Source organism: Amblyomma mixtum, chromosome 10, assembly GCF_055824585.1.
Source record: "Amblyomma mixtum isolate Tamu chromosome 10, ASM5582458v1, whole genome shotgun sequence".
Lineage (NCBI taxonomy): Eukaryota > Metazoa > Arthropoda > Arachnida > Ixodida > Ixodidae > Amblyomma > Amblyomma mixtum.
Genome location: NC_143021.1, coordinates 128,888,355 through 128,905,414, shown reverse-complemented (window position 1 = coordinate 128,905,414; position 17,060 = coordinate 128,888,355). Strand labels below are relative to the sequence as shown.

At 48.8% G+C, this 17,060-nt stretch overlaps 1 pseudogene; it reads left to right on the top strand.

The window, feature by feature from the left end:
• Nucleotides 1-2,227: 2,227 nt before the first annotated feature.
• LOC149326927 (uncharacterized) lies at nt 2,228-12,507 on the top strand (annotated as a pseudogene).
• Nucleotides 12,508-17,060: the final 4,553 nt, after the last annotated feature.

Below are 17,060 nucleotides of genomic sequence, written 5' to 3'. Positions count from 1 at the left end.
CCCATGCCTCTCTGGAAGGGGTAGGGGAAGGGGGGAGGTGTGGATTTTGAGTACATGCCCACACCATGTGGAAGATATCACAGGTCTCCCCACAGTGTGGGCATCGCCCATCCGTGTTAGGATCGTAACGCTTTAAGATTGCAAGACAGAGTAGAGTACCTGTCTGCAGGCGCCTTAAAGTACACTCCTCCGTCTTACTCAGCCCCTTTGCAGGGGCCGGGAAAAGGCGGTGGATGTCGCTATAATGCGTTATAATTTTCCTGAATCGCAGCAGCGGCTGGTTAGTCTCCGAGCCAGAAGAGCTGGGATGAGGAGCCCGGTGAGTAAGCGCTCGGGCAGCCGCATTGCTTCTAAATACTGCGTCGCTCGTATTAATCATACTTGATAACATTGCTGAACGCATTTTTTTTTTATTTCGGGAGTGCTTGGAAATGTTTCTTATGAGATGAATATTTTCGTACCTTCCAGAAAATTAGCGAAGAATCGCAAGATATAGAATGATAAAACATCTTAGCGCTAGGTCTTCAGGACATAGAGCCAGGCCAAGGGTTTGAAGTCAGTCATCAGATCAAACCATTCCAGCATGCGACACAAATGAATAAGATTTATCAGCAGTATGACTAAAGAGCGCGCTCGTTGCTCTCCTCCATTAGAAGCACGTGAAGCCACGCACTAATACGTATGTAATAAAAACAAATACTGTCAGTGAACTGATTGTGTTTCTTACCTAATCGAGGAGAGTGCGCACTTTCAAACATCCAGGGATGCTGGCTAAGGATCAGCGCATAAGCACCAGAACAGGGCTCTTCAATGGCGGCTATACACATGTCAAATATGCAAGTTATGCTGCGTAGTTTCAATCCTGCGCACCTCTGCCTTCTGGACGAAGAGAACATGTGGTGGGTGCCGCCGCGGTGGCTCAGTGGCTATGGTGCTCGGCTGCTGACCCGAAAGACGCGGGTTCGATCCCGGCCGCGGCGGCTAGAATTTCTTTGGGGGAGAAATTCTAGAGGCCCGTGTACTGTGCGATGTCAGTGCACGTTAAAGAACCCCAGGTGGACGAAATTTCCGGAGCCCTCCACTACGGCGTCTCTCATAGCCTTAGTTGCTTTGGGACGTTAAACCCCATAAACCAAACCAAACCAGAACATGTGGTGGCTGCCGCGCGGCTCCGGGAACTGCCGCCGTCCCACATTCACCGTGCAGTATGAGAAGGGCCCCGCCGCGGTGGCTCAGTGGTTACGCCGCTCGGCTGCTTACTCGAAAGACGCGGGTTCGATCCCGGCTGCGGCGGCTGAATTTCGATGAAGGCGAAATTCTAGAGGCCCGTATACCTTGCGATGTCAGTGCACGTTAAAGAACCCCAGGTAGTCGAAATTTCCGGAACCCTTCACTACGGCGTCCCTCATAGCCTGAGTCGCTTTGGGACTTTAAACCCCAATAAATGGTATGCGAAGGCGTCCAAGCTGCTGAGTGCGACGAATACCGTCTGCGGCGGATAGCATGGCTGCGCGGCTGGATGGCGCATCGCCAGTGCATAGATGTGTGGCGGGTCCACTGCCTTGGGATTTCACCTGCTTATGATTTGTGTCCCGCACTGCTGATGCGCATTGCTGCTGCCTTGGGAATTGGTCATCGCGAAGCAACACTTGGCTGGACAGTGCAGAGGACTGTGGTCACCGCCAGCTTGCTGACCGAAGAGCCGGAGAACCCGACCCAGACACACAGTGCCGTGTATATAGCTCTGTGGCCGGGGTAGCCCTTACTGGCCGTCGACTACTCTGGCAACACTATTCAGCAACGAGTGATGGCAGCTCTGCGCATGGCAATAGGTTACTGTCCTTGAATGTTGCTCTGCGTGCATCAGAACAACATCGAGGACGTATACGGCGTCGCCTACCATGCCCTGCGCGATTGCCTATCTCAACCATGCATCGGCCTGCCACTTCAAGAACCACGTAATTCTATGGTGGATTCCCGCACTGGTAATTCTGCAGCCTCTTCGGTTGATGAAGGCAAGCATACGCTACCATTCAGGAATTTTTTCTTCTCGGTAACATATATAGCTTTAAAATATATTGCCACCTGGTGTTCTCATGTGGCGCTTGACGAGGAAGACGTTGAAGGGTCTCGCGCTGGCTGGCTGCCGTGTTCTGCTGGTTAGCGACGTGTCGCCCTATCTTCCGTGACATATTTTGGTGGAGGTGCTGGGTACAGATCCCTGTATATGTCTTATACTCCTCCGGATACGCTGGGCTCCAGTCCTTCGCTTGTGGACACCCCTGCGCACCATGCAAGCCGGAGAAACCAAGGCCTACTTCCCGAACACGGGCCATTGGAGTCTGCCAGAGCACCCTCCCATCGACCTGTCATGCAATCTGCAGCCTACTATACCTTGCCGAATCCACGACTGCCCAAACCATTCCTTGGCAGTCAGCTCGAAGACGTCGAAGACTGGCTGGTCGAGTTTGAACACGTCGCCTCGTTCAACCAGTGGGACGACGCCGCCAAGCTTCGAACCGTCTTGTTCAGTCTGGAGGATGGTGCACGTACCTGGTACGAGAACCGAGAAGACGCCTTAATATCATGGCACGAGTTGCGCCGACACCTCCCGGAGACCTACATCAGCACAGATTCTCGAAAACGGGCTGAACGGGCTTTGCAGTCTCGTATTCAGATGCCGAACGAGAGTGTCACCATGTACGTGGAGGACATGATCCGGCTTTTCCGGCAAGCTGACCCGGCCATGGCCGAGGAGAAAAGGTGCGCCACCTCATGCGCGGCGTTAAAGAACAACTGTTCGCTGACCTCGTGCGCAGTCCACTGAGTTTCTCACGGAAGCGGTCACGATGGAGAAGATGCTCCTGCGGCGGGCTACCACCTGCGACCGGCCGGTACTCGCCGCTTCACTTACAGAGCCGCTTCCTGCCTTCGGGGCTAACCCTGATCTTCTCCGTGACCTGATACGCTCCGTTGTGCGCGAAGAGCTTAAGACGCGTTTCGGTGCTCCCCTGCCGACGGCCGGCTCTCTCACTAGCCTCGTCCGCGAAGAAGTTCAAGCCTTGAGACTTTCGTTCCCGTCTGTTGACCCGTCGCCTGTTCCCACGGAGTACCGTCGGCCAACCTATGCTGAAGCCCTGCTACGTCCTGCGCCCTCTTCGGCGCAGTTTCCTCCGTCCAATCAGGGCTCACTGTTTTCCGCAAACCCCGACGCATACATCGACAACCGACGACCGCCCCAGCGAAAGACGGACCTGTGGCGTGCACCAGATCGGCGCCGCCTGTGCTTTCACTGCAGGGAACCCTGTCATCTGTATCTCCAGTTCCCGTATCGACAGCTTGGGCTGCAGGGGATCCCTGTCGACATGATCCGCCCACCAATGGGTCAAGGACCTCGGGAGATCGAGGACTACGTGGCCCAGCAGCGTAGGGCGACAATTCCCCAGCGGTAGTCTCGGCCTCCATCACCACGCCGACCTTCGCCACAGCCCCAAAGCTCCTACTGGATGGCGCAGAGACGGTTCGCCAAGTCCCCGCCGGGAAAACTAAAGAGAGTGACCTCCGGGGGCGAGGCCGCTGGCAATCGATGCGAACAAGACCCCCCGACAGCGCGAACAGCGATCGACCGCGATTTAAAGTCAACGACTGCAGTACCTGAACTCGGAGATCGATTCTCGTTCGATATACCCGTGCTTCTCGACGGCTGTAAGGTTAGTGCTTTGGTGGACACTGGCGCTGATTTCTCGATTTTAAGCGGAAAGCTAGCGGCGCTTCTTAAAAAGGTAATAACGCCATGGACCGGCACGCAGATTTGCACGGCTGCCGGACATGTCGTAACTCCGCTTGGCCTGTGCACGGCAAGAGTCCAAATTCGCAGCACCACATTTGTTGTCAGCTGCCTAGTTCAACCTGACTGCTTCCGTGACTTTATCCTTGGCGTTGATTTTCTCCGGGAGTATGGAGCTATTATTGACCTCCGAAAGCGCACTCTCACATTTTCTACCGAGAAAGCTGAAGTTTACTCCGAGGACTGTCAACGCCGCACTGCCCTTCGAATATCCGCCGAGAGCTTTTGGATTCCGCCACGCGCCAGTGTTTTTGTGAGTGTTCACTGCGACGGACTACGTGAAGGGACAGCGGTCGCAGAAGGCAACCTGTCCCTTTTGCTCACCCACGGCATCAGCGCACCGCGAAGTCTCATCCATCTCCGCGACGGCTGGTCTGAACTCCTGGTGACTAACTTCACTAACGAGCCCCAGCATCTTTTTCGTGCTACTGCCATCGCATCCGCCGACCCCTTAGCGGAGATTTCTGAATGTTTAGCGTTCGAAGCTGTTAAACCTGTGCGCCCATCCCTTGATGCTCTTGACATCAGTCCGGACCTTTCGGTGACTGAACAGCGAGAACTACGTGCCCTCCTACTCGAATACTCTACCTGTTTCGCTTCTTCGTCGAAAGTCCGGCAAACGGCTCTTCTGAAGCACCGCATCATTACGCCCCACGATGCTCGTCCTATCCGTCAGCAGCCGTACCGTATCTCACCGAAGGAGCGTGAGGCGATCCAAACGCAGGTGAAGGCGATGCTTTCAGATGGAATCATTCAACTTTCCAGCAGCCCCTGGTCATCACCTGTCGTGCTGGTGAAGAAAAAGGATGGGACACTCCGCTTCTGCGTCGATTATCGAAAACTGAACAACATCACTAAAAAGACGTCTACCCGCTGCCTCGTATCGACGACTCGCTCGACTGACTTCGTCGCGCCCAGTTCTTCTCCTCAATTGATTTAAAGAGTGGGTACTGGCAGATAGAGGTCGACGAGCGGGACAGCGAAAAAACGGCTTTCGTGAGCCCCGACGGTCTGTACGAATTTAAAGTGCTGCCTTTTGGGCTATGTTCAGCGCCGCCAAGTTTCCAGCGGATGCTGGATACCATTCTCGCTGGACTCAAATGGCAAACTTGTTAGGTTTATCTCGATGATGTCTTCGTGTTTTCCGAAACCTTTGCCGAACACCTTGAACGCCTGAGGACAGCATTAGATGCCCTCCGATCGGCCGACTTGACGCTCAAGCCCGAGAAGTGCCACTTTGGGTATAAAGAGCTGAAGTTTCTCGATCACCTTGTGAGTGCCGATGACGTTAAGCCCGACCCCGAGAAAACTGCTGCTGTCGCCTACTTTCCTGTTCCTACAACAAAGAAAAGTGTGCAACGCTTTTTGGGTCTCTGCGCACATTACCGCCGCTTCATCGATGACTTTTCACCCCGCACCCCTGTACCACCTCACGCGCGATGATACACAGTTCGTATGGGCCGCCGAGCAACAGGAGGCTTTTGTCGAGCTGCGCAGACGACTGCTAACAACCCCTGTTCTAGCGCACTTTGATGAAGAGGCTGAAACCGAAGTCCACAGTGACGCGAGCAACGTCGGCCTCGGGGCTGTACTCGTCCAACGCCAAGGTGGCGTGGAACGTGCCATCGCGTTTTCAAGCCGCACGCTTGCTCGCGCTGAAACAAACTATTCGACCACAGAAAAGCAATGCCTCGCGGTTGTGTGGGCAACCATGAAATTTCGTCCTTACCTCTACGGCCGCCCGTTCAAAGTAGTTACCGATCACCATTATTTGTGCTGGCTGGCCAATCTTCGCGACCCATCGGGGCGCCTAGCCCGATGGAGCCTCCGCCTCCAAGAATTCGTCTACACTATTCGCACAAATCTGGCCAGACGCACGAAGATGATGACGCACTCTCTCGCGCACGCGTCGGGTTAGCCGGTGATAGGATAGAGGACGAGGGTGGTTTTCATGAATTTGTCAGCGACTTAGACTTAATGACCAGACAGCGAGCTGACCCAGACCTGCGACCTATCATTGATTATCTGGAGGGCCGAGCTTCTGTCGTACCTCGACAATTTTCTAGGAACCTGCCGGCCTTCTGCCTCCGGAACGGCATTTTGTTTGAGGAAAACTCCAGCACTGCTGACAGAGCGTAGCTCCTCGTCATTCCGGCAGACCGCCGCGCCGATATCCTTCTTGCTTGTCACGATCAGCCCACCTCCGGCCACTTGGGCTTTGCCCGCACACTTGCACGCGTGCGCCAGGCGTATTATTGGCCCAAACTTTCCCACGCCGTTCAGAGTTACGTCAGAGGCTGCCGCGAGTGCCAACGTCGTAAGGGGCCCCCTCTTAAGCCCGCGGGTTAGCTCCAACCTATTGAACCGCCTCGGACGCCGTTTGATCAAGTCGGCATCGATCTTCTGGGCCCATTCCCTGTGTCATCGGCCGGTCATAAATGGATCATAGTCGCGACCAACTATTTAACAAGGTATGCGGAAACTAAAGCGGTGCAGCGTGGCACGTCATCTGAGATCGCCCAGTTTTTTATGCAACAAATCGTGCTGCGTCATGGCTCACCGTCCCCCGTAATCACTGATCGAGGTACGGCGTTTACGGCACAGCTCATGCGCGACGTGTTCGAGGTCAGTCACACGAGTCATCGCAAAACTACTGCCTATCACGCACAGACGAAGGGGTCACAGAGAGACTGAACAGAACGATTGCCGACATGATCGCAATGTACATAAACTCGCAGCACAAAACCTGGGACGAGATTCTCCCGTACGTTACGCACGCCAACAACACGGCCACCCAGGAGACGACCCGCTTTACACCATTTCGTCTGGTCTACGGACGTGACGTTCAGACGATACTGGATGCCATGCTTCCATGCTGCACTGATGACCACCCACTCACGCCACACGCCGAGAAGTTCGCTCAGCGCGCCGAGGAAGCACGTCAACTTGCCCGTCTTCACATTCAGCGGCAGCAGAGCATGGATGCGCGCCGCTACAACCTCCGTCATCGGCACGTCGAATGCCGTCCCGGTGACCAAGTTTGGGTGTGGACCCCGGTACACCGCCCAGGCTTGTCTGAAAAACTGATGTGCCGTTGCTTTGGATCTTACCGAGTTTTGCGCCTTGTAACAGAAGTGACCTACGAAGTTCTTCCTGACGGGACAGTGCAGCCTCAGCGTCGCCCACCCCGCTCTTAGGTTGTGCACGTAGTCCGCATGAAGCCGTACTTCACGCGGTCATCGGCAGTACGCTCAGTGTTCCGCTAGTTGTCGCGTGGGACACCTTCGACCACCTCCCTTGTACATTTTTTTGTGTGCTTGTGCTGTTGTTTCTTTTCCCCTTTCATTGCTCTTGCTCCAGCCTCGCTTTTATATTTTTTCATTTTTTGGGAGGGGGAGTAATGCCACCTGGTGTTCTCAGGTGGCGCTTGACGAGGAAGACGTTGAAGGGTCTCGCGCTGGCTGGCTGCCGTGTTCTGCTGGTTAGCGACGTGTCGCCCTATCTTCCGTGACAAAATTTGTAAAACTGGCTTTGCGCTTGATATGTCTGTATCAGCGTGACATTTATAATAGAATGTCCATATACAAATTATCAGCTGCTTAGCCACTGTTCGCAGTAAATTATCCCGGAATATAAAACAAAATGGAACAGACACCAAAGCTACACCTTAAGGGTATGAAAAGATAGCGCAATGGGTTAACTGCCCTATATGCAGGTCATTCACTAGTTTGCATTCATTAATCCCTGGGAGTCCTCATTCCCCTCCTGGCGAAGTGGTGCAGCGTTTAAGCGATGCGCCACGGCCCTGCAATGGCGGTGCTCCAAACGATGGTCAATGTGCGACTGAGGTTTGTGTTCTGCTGCTTCAGTTTGCTGCTTCAGACCAAACCAAATGCAGTGACGTGCTTGTCCGGAACATCAGGCGCTGCTCGCAATAGAGGTGGCACGGAGTCATGTTCAAGCTGGAAGTGAACAGTGTACATTGACGATCCGCCCCAAGGACAAACGGCTGCCAGCAGATTTGTCTTAAAAAATTACACCTAACCTTACATTTCCCACGGCTCTTAAACGCTTCCAATCACTGCCACTATTTTTTATATGCAATGGCCTGAACATCGATCTTAATACTTTGCCCCCTTTTCAAAAATAGCAATGCCTGTAGGAACTGCAGCCCTCCCGACTTATCCTAACTGAACCCACCGCGGTGGCTCACTTAGGGCGCTTGGCTACTGATCCGGCGTTGCCGGTTTCGAACCCGACCGCGGCGGCGGCGTTTTGATACAGGCGAAACGCTAGAAGGCGCCCATGTGCTATGCGATGTCAGTCGACGCCGAAGATCCCCAGATGGTCGAAATTCTTCAGGCACCTTCTACAACGGCACCGCTTTCATCCTTTTTTTTCTTTCACCCTTTTCCTTTTCTCTTCCTTCCGGTGCCGTTCGCGTCTCGAAGGATATACGTGGAATTCATTTCACTATTTCCTTTCCTCAAAACAAAACTTTTTATCAGTTCCGCAAACGCACGGAATCCGTGGCTGGCTCTGCCGATTCAAGCTTTTCGTCAGGGGCGGAAAGAAAGAATAGTGCGCACTAGAGAACAAATTCTGGTACTCTTCGCAAACATATCCTTACGGAACGGCCAATTGATCACCCATCGATGCTCTATGCGAAGTACAGGTGTGATCTTGTTTGAATGTGTTGTGTGCTTGGATATGGTACACACATTTTTTCATTTTATGTTTAACCTGCATGTCTAACTATGCGCCTTGTATGCAGACTCCTCAGTGTTTTCCACAACATCACTTAGGTACCGACTGTTCGCTTCATTAGCGCCCTACGACGGAGTGAATATACGAACGCGGCGAGAGTTGTTGCCTTGATGCTCATAACACACAAGCAAGGTTGGAAATCACCTGCTAGATCGTCCCTAGCGCCGCGCGCATCCCGAATTCCTTCGATTGTCTATCGCACTGTTTCGCATACATGGCACCGAAACCCCAATATTACCGGAAGCATTTCCTTCCGTTCATTTAGAGGTTAAATTTTTATTTCCGTTTATATTCCCGGTGAGCACAAATGCAGGTCTGCCTAATCCACTGCCGTAACCGTCGGAAAACGTGAACATGCACTGGATTTCCATGGACACAAAAGCGAAGTGACAGAGGTGTGTCGTCAAAAAGGCAGAGACCGACACCACAGAATGTAGCTATATTAGTCCTTTTCCATACGTTTCCTTTTCCATTAGTCCTTTTTTATTGACGTTGTAGTGCGGGTGATCTCTGCGGCTGCACACTGCGAAAAAACGCTAGATGACTGTGGCGGATGCATTTTAATTCATTTCATTGAAGGCTGTCCAGAACTCGAGTTGAACACGAAGAAACTGTCACAGCCACTTCGGCACCCGCCAATAGCGACCGCTGCGTCGTATCGCTTGTGGGCTGGTACTGAGCCGATTGGTTGCAACTTCCCGAGTTACCGAGGGTGCACAACCGCTACGAGAGGAAAGTAGCAACACATTGAGGCGCTCTAGCAGAAGCGAGCGCTCTAAAAAAACCAGCCGAATGTTGTAGCGCCCGATTTGGACCAGCATGAGGCGCTAGCTGGCGCATCTCATAGAGCACGAAGCCCTTTGTTATTTATTTATTTATTTATTTATTTATTTATTTATTTATTTATTTATTTATTTATTTATTTATTTATTTATTTATTTATTTATTTATTTATTTATTTATTTATTTATTTATTTATTTATTTATTTATTTATTTACCGAATACTGCAGACCCAAAGATGGGTCCAAGCAGGAGGGGCAAAAACACAAAAAAAGAGGCGCGGCAGATTACATAGCACATTACATAGCACAAAACAGTAATAGAACATAGTAAAGAACAAGGGAAAAAACAAAACAAAAACAAAACAACTTAGCAATTATTAATAAGCAATTTTGTTAATGGCATCGATGCTGTTTACAACTTCAGGCGGGAGTTCATTCCATTGAGTTATTGTGTGAGGAAAAAATGAGTATTTAAAAGCATTGGTTCTAGCGCTGTAAGGTGTAAGTGATTCCGTGTGACGATGCCGGGTTAGTCGCGTTGTGATCGGTTTAAGAACTAAATCTGGGTTCATGGAGAGTTTGTTATTTTTGAGTAGGAAAAGAAATTTCAATCGTTGAATTTTTCTTCGTGTTTGCAATGTCTGTATGTTGTTTGTGCCATAAGAGTGGTTGGAGAGTCAGTAGAACGATATTTATTAAAGATGAATCTAACACACTTTCGCTGGATCATTTCCAGTGCCTCAATGTTATGTTTTGTGTAAGGGTCCCAGACGGTGCATGCGTACTCAAGTTTCGGTCTGATGATGGATGTGTAGGCTAGAAGCTTAGCACTAGAAGGGGCACCTTTTAATCTATGCCTAAGAAAGCAAAGTTTCCGAAAGGATGACGTACATATGTTGGTTATGTGTTTGTTCCAGCTAAGATTATTGGTTATAGTAACACCTAAGTATTTGTATTCGTTAACTTCCTGAAGCGGATGATTTGGAAGGGCATACGGAAATGATAGGCTACTTTGTTTAATGGTCACTTTCATAAAGACTGTTTTGTCATTGTTAAGCTCCATCTCCCATCGACTGCACCATGAGTGAATGTTGTGAAGGTTAGAATTAAGGATGACTTGGTCTTCGTAGGATCTGACTTCATGAAATAAAACACAATCATCGGCAAAAAGCCTGATTTGCACTGGTTCACTAATTACATCCACAATGTCATTGATGTAGACCAAAAACAGTAGTGGTCCAAGCACACTTCCTTGCGGCACGCCAGAAGTGACCGGAAGGTAATTGGAACAATGGGCATCAATACTGACGAACTGGGCGCGGTTGGAAATGTAAGCAGAAACCCAAGAAATTATAAAAGAAGGAAGAGCGATATTTTCAAGCTTATGTATTAGTTTGGCATGAGAAACAAGGTCAAACGCTTTCTTAAAATCTAGAAAAATGACGTCCATCTGCCCTGCTTTGTTTAGAATGTCAGCAAAACTATGTACAACTGAAGTTAATTGAGTGACGGTCAAAAAGCCCTCTCTAAATCCATGCGTTATGTAAGTGGCTACAATGTAAGTGGCTACAATGTGTTCGATTAGTTTACAAGAAGAAGATGTAAGTGATATCGGACGAAAATTAGTAACAGATGAGGTGTACCTTTTTTGAATATTGGCACAATCCGCGCAACTCTCCAATCCGTGGGAACAGTGCCGGTTGAAAGGCTGGCATGAAAATTTATGGCTGGAAATTGGGATAAAAGTTCACTATAACGGCGCAAGAACATATTTGCAATTCCGTCTAGACCAGGAGACACTTTTCTTTTCAGATTCAACAACACTGAAAACACACCTGCAGAAGATACAATGCTTGGCTCGGGATGGCATGACACAGCAGGGTGACATAAGAGGGAATTTGATTTCGTGAAAACACTGTGGAAATATCTGTTAAAATGCCCAGCAATGCTTGTTTTATCAGTGATAAGAACACCATTGTGCAGAATTTGGTCGACAGGTTTGTTTTTCTTGCACAAGTGTCTCCAAAACTTCTGCGGAGCATTCTGAATGAAGCTTGGTAGCGTGTGCTCAAAATAATGCCGTTTTGATTGCCCCACAGCCTGTCGTAGAGCACCTTGCGCAGCTTCAACAGCGTTTCGGCAGGCACGTGTTCGTTTTAATCGCTTTAGTTTTCGTTTTAGGTGCAAGACTTTACGCGTAATCCAGGGATTATTTTTGTGTTTATGTGTTTATTTTTTTGTGTTGTGAACAGCCTAAGATAGAAAAAGCTTCTGCAAATATAATAATAAGCCCAAAGCTCACTACGAGATTCGCCAGATACGGTGGTCATGCTGCAAGTAGTAAACGCCACTTGACTCAGCCTGAACATGCCAGACAAAGTGATTATTCAGTAATGGAATCGCGAGCTGCGCGCAGCTTAAGGAAGATGCTATGAACCGACGGGCGCCCAGCCGTGTGCTTCGTTCGCATGCAGCCACTCCTGCTTAGTCTTGCGATTCGCTACATCATAGAGCCCTGATGGAGCGAACAGTCGAAGCTCGAGTGATATTACTAAAGAACAGGAATCACGTACAGCTTCTTGCTTCATGCAAACCAATGAAACCAGATAGGTTTTCATTTCACCGTCTAAAGTTAGGTTCGTGAGCACTGTCGGAAAGAAAAAAATCACCGAGGCGCCCTATGGAAAAGTATTCAGTGGTCCGACTGCACATTTGTGCTTGGCCAATGAGCAACACGTGCAGCGCAACAGCTTATAGTTTAAGCACTGTGGCATAACTTGTGCTATGGTAACTGGAATAGAATGACACTTTGGTCACCTGTCTTCCGGCGCGACGAGAGCGCCTTGTGTCATCCCGTTCACCTCCTACCAGAGGTTCTGCTGGTCTACTTTCTTTTGGCTAGCACTGCACTTCGCGCAACACAAGAATAGCTTGACCAATCCTATGCCACAACTGGAACCGCTCGCCTGGAATGGTGTGCGTTACGTAAAAATAAACGGCGCGTTAGCTTTTTTTAAATGGAGTGAGAAGCGGTTGCTTCACGATGGTTTAGAGTGGCAGCGTCTTGTTGTGCGGTTTGTTGAGCGTTTCTTTGGCATTTTTCAGGCTAAACAATCGTGAAGCTACCGCTTCTCACACCCTTTAATTTTTTATGCTGGCTTGAACGCGCGACGTTACTGCCTAACACGTAAAAACCACATGTGCACTTCGTGAAAGGCGCGACAGTGCTACTCCCATTATGTACTTCTGTACTCTCGCACTCCCGTTATGTACATCTGGCGAGCAACCGTTCGGTCGTGCGTAGTTGTGCAGCCTTGTGCGCGCACTTAGATGACTGGAAGAAAGCGAGCGAAGTTTAAATGAATAAAAATTGGCCGTATAGAGCCCTAGAAGGTGTAAAGATGATTCTGGCGTGTTAGCATTCATGTGTAATGTAAAACTGAAAGCAAGCTAATAATAAAAATAATAATAATAAACACCTTTATTTTCAGAGAACAGAATACAATCTTTAAGACAAGTCTGCCCAAGCCATAAAGGCTTGTAGGGCAGTACTCGGCAATCGATGAAAGACAGATATATTAAACAATAGGTGTAACAAAGCAAGCAAACAATGATAAACCGCAATACCTAAGGCAAACAAGAACAAAGAAACAGTTTAGGTTACAGACATATGTGTTTTTTAAGAAGTTCTTTAATAGAGGTTTAGTAGAACGTTAAGTTGGGCGAGTTGGTATAGGTTCATGGTTGAAAAACAGCGCACAAAAGACTAGACACAAGAGTAAAGGCGACGACAGGACAAGCACTGAACTCACAACTAAGGCTTTATTGCGAAAACCTGGGTATATAAGGAAGGCATAATCATGAAAACAAAATTGAACAAACAAAACTATGACAATGCTAAAACTAGAGACAACGAAGAAACTGAAAAGATTGAATCAGGCAGAGAATTAAACATTTTTGGTATGTAATAATTACGAGTGAAGTGGCCATAGTGAGTGTAGCAGCGAGGTACCGTAAAACGGGGATGACGTCAAAAAGGACGAACAGGAATGAAAGGCACCAAAAATGTACTCTCCCAAAAGTGAGCACGAATGACTACATGATGGAAGAGGGCCTCAAAATAGGGCACCTGTAAAAGCGAAAACAAGTTGCAATCAGGTGAAGCATTTGTGTTGTATGCCACGGATCGAAGGATGTTCTTTAGTATTGCATTTAATTTCATTCGCCAAGTCTTTGAGCAATGATAATAAAGAGTGACTCCATATCTGAGAATCCCATAAATGAGAGCATGTGCAATAAGCTTGCGAGTCTGAAAAGGTAATAAATAACGAACATTGTATAGTACACATGATAAACCACGAAGCTTGTTGCATACTAGGGTAAAATGACTGTTCCAAGACATATCACTGTCAAAAAGTATACCAAGGTACTTGACACTATTTGAGAAATTAATTGGAATGCAAGAACAATTAAGACAATGCGAAGAATGTAAAAACAATGGTTTGGTTTGGTTTATGGGGTTTAACGTCCCAAAGCGACTAAGGCTATGAGAGACGCCGTAGTGAAGGGCTCCGGAAATTTCGACCACCTGGGGTTCTTTAACGTGCACTGACATCGCACAGTACACGGGCCTCGAATTTCTCCTCCAAAGAAATTCAGCCGTCGCAGCCGGGATCGAACCCGCGTCTTTCGGGTCAGCAGCCGAGCACCATAACCACTGAGCCACCACGGCGGCTTGTAAAAACAATGGTTCAACAAAAGAAAGCTTTTTATGAGGATTACGAAAACAAATGAGTTTAGTTTTCTGTTGATTAATTGCAATAGAATTATTTAAGAACCAGCTCATAACATGCACCACATCTGTTCTAAGAGCATCCATGGCCAGAGGCAACGAAGTATTTGTTGACAACAATAACGTGTCATCGGCGTATTGAAAGATGTAACATTTTGCGACAGCATTCGATAAATCATTTACAAATAAATTGAAAAGCAAAGGCGATAAAACAGAGCCCTGTGGAACACCTGCCGACAAAAATGATTCAGAACTTCGATGCCCGCTTATTTCAACAACTTGAGCCCGATTAGAAAAATATTCTTTCAGCAAATCTTTAAAAGGACCCCTAAAGCTCATGACATCAAGTTTTTCTAGCAGTAGGTCATGCCGAACACAGTCAAAAGCTTTGCTAGCGTCCAAAAAACAGACCACATGCGAATTTGTTATTATCAAAGCATGAGTAAATGATATCAGTAAAGGTTTCTAATAACAGAACTGTTCTGTGAATATCGGCCACTGGTCTTTGAAATAATCCAGGCTTCCGTGTTTGTTGGGACAGCGCGCAGCATTATTTTTTTCGACTTCTGCGACATTGGAGCGGCACGCTGGGCTAGTTCATGCGTGTTTGTCTTGAAAATGCCACCGCCGTCTGGAAGACGTTGAAGTAACGAGAGTTAGCCGTTCGGTAGCGCCATCTATCGTCCATGTGATGTGCTGCCGCGTGAATAGGCTACTTTTCCATACCTTGCAGCGAGCGGGCACCAACAGCCTTGAGGTAGGTATATTTGAGCAATTATGGCCGAAAAAGTTTTTCCACTGTTTGGAGGCCCATTTTTCCTTACCTCAAGGCGGTAGGTCGCCATGAGTTATGAAATTGGGAGCGGCCGAGTGCTGACCACACGGCCGCTTGTTAAGCCTAACCATAAGTAAATATTAGCCTAATTAGCCAATATTGGTGTCTGACATGTCCTAGTCATGAAGCCTGTTACTAATATCCATTATAGATGATGGTTTACCGGTTAGCTAATAATAAGCAATTAAGTATAAGCATAACCATAACTAGATAATGACTTCATTAGTTAATTTTGGTGTCTAACGTGTAGTACCCATACAGAGGATTCCAAATATCTAGTTCGTTTTATGATGCCTAATTAATTACTGAGTTAAAAGCTATCAAACATAGTCACGTGACTATTTAATTACGACTTCACAAAATCAGTGACGTCACCAATCGCCAATTCGATATACTAATGACGTCAACAATCAATAACCGACTGGGTTGCTATGTCGATTTACTACAGGGGCCGCCATCTTGAATTCCTCGGACTTAGAAAATTTCACGCCAAAGGGAGCTGGAAGCAGACGCCAAGAAATCGAGAAACGTGAAGAATAAGAGCTAACGCTCTTAAAAACCACCTGCTCAGCGCTATACTTTCGCTGTTGTCACAAACTCTCGTCCAGAAACAACTCGCGATCAGCAAGTACATTTAAGGATCCTATACATATACACTTTTTTAATTTGTTTTTTTTGCAAGTTGTTTCTTTTTTGAGGAAACGAAATGTAGCAGTATCTATCTAACATACCTCGTTGGACCTATGAACTGCGCCGTAAGTGAAGAGAGGAAGGAGGGAGTGAAACAAGAAAGGAAGGAAGAGGTGCCGTAGTGGCGGTCTCCGGAATAATTTAGACCACCTGGGGATCTTCACTGGCATCGCAAAGCACGCGGGTGCCTTTGAGTTCCGCCTCCATTGAAACGTGGCCGCCGCGGTTGGGTTCGAGCCCGGGTACTCCGGCTTGGTAGACGAGCATCTTAACGACTCAGCCACCACGGCGGGTAATTTTTTTCTTTATATTGTCACGGCTAGACTGTCAGGACAGGCAGGACACGTTTTACTGTGAAGTTCCATGCAGCAGCGAACTCGAGCGGAACACGAAGAAACGACGATGAAGAAGAAGCACTGCCCGCCACCCTGGCTAAGGCTAGCCAGAATAGCAGTTAAGGCAGTTCGGCTGGGAGGCGGCGCCACGAGAATGCCCAGGAGTGTGGCATTGTTCCCCCCTCTGGAAAGCGCCGCCCTCATCGTGGGAGGTCTTATGGACCGACAGCCGCTTCCCCGGGCACGGGATTTTAGGGCACGAACACCTGTTGTTCATGGAGTGTCCGTGCAGAGGCGCAGTAGTCCTGGTGCATATGGCAGTTATCGGCGAAGGGCGCGGAATCCACTGTCTCCACCGTCTTGATCACGTACGCGAGGAGGGAGAGTCACTGAAACACAATCATCGTATCTGCGGATAGCTGGAACATATGGGTGGTCAGGATGCAGAATGCCATGACCTTTACGGTCTCAGCCGTCTAGAGATTAGCGACTTCCACTTCGAGCAGCAGGCGGTCGGTGAGCGTTCCCGACACTGAGGTGTGGGTACTCTCTGCGACGAAATGTTCAAGCTCCAGCGTGTTGTGGTTGAAGAGCACGGCGAGTGTGGGATGAGCGTTGACGTTGCCGAATACTGTGAGGCGGTTCTGGCTGACCACCATCTCGACGGGTGCGCACGCTGAATACCTTATTGGAGTGAGAGAAGGTAGAGACGAGTGAGCTGCTAGCGGGCGTGGTAAGGCTTCATTCGTGCGACATGCACAACTTCGGACGTTGGTCGTCTACAGAAATCAACATTTCCTTGAGGGAGAACTTCATAGTTTACCTCGCCGAGTTCGGATATCACATTATAGGGGCCAAAGTACCGCCGAAACATCTTTTCAGAGCGCCCTTGTTGACAGATTGGGCTCGACACCCAAACTTTTGCTCTGGGTTGGTAATTGACATCCCTGTGGCGATGGTTGCAACGGTGAGCGTCTTTTTCTTGTTGATGGCGGATATGCTGCCGAGCAA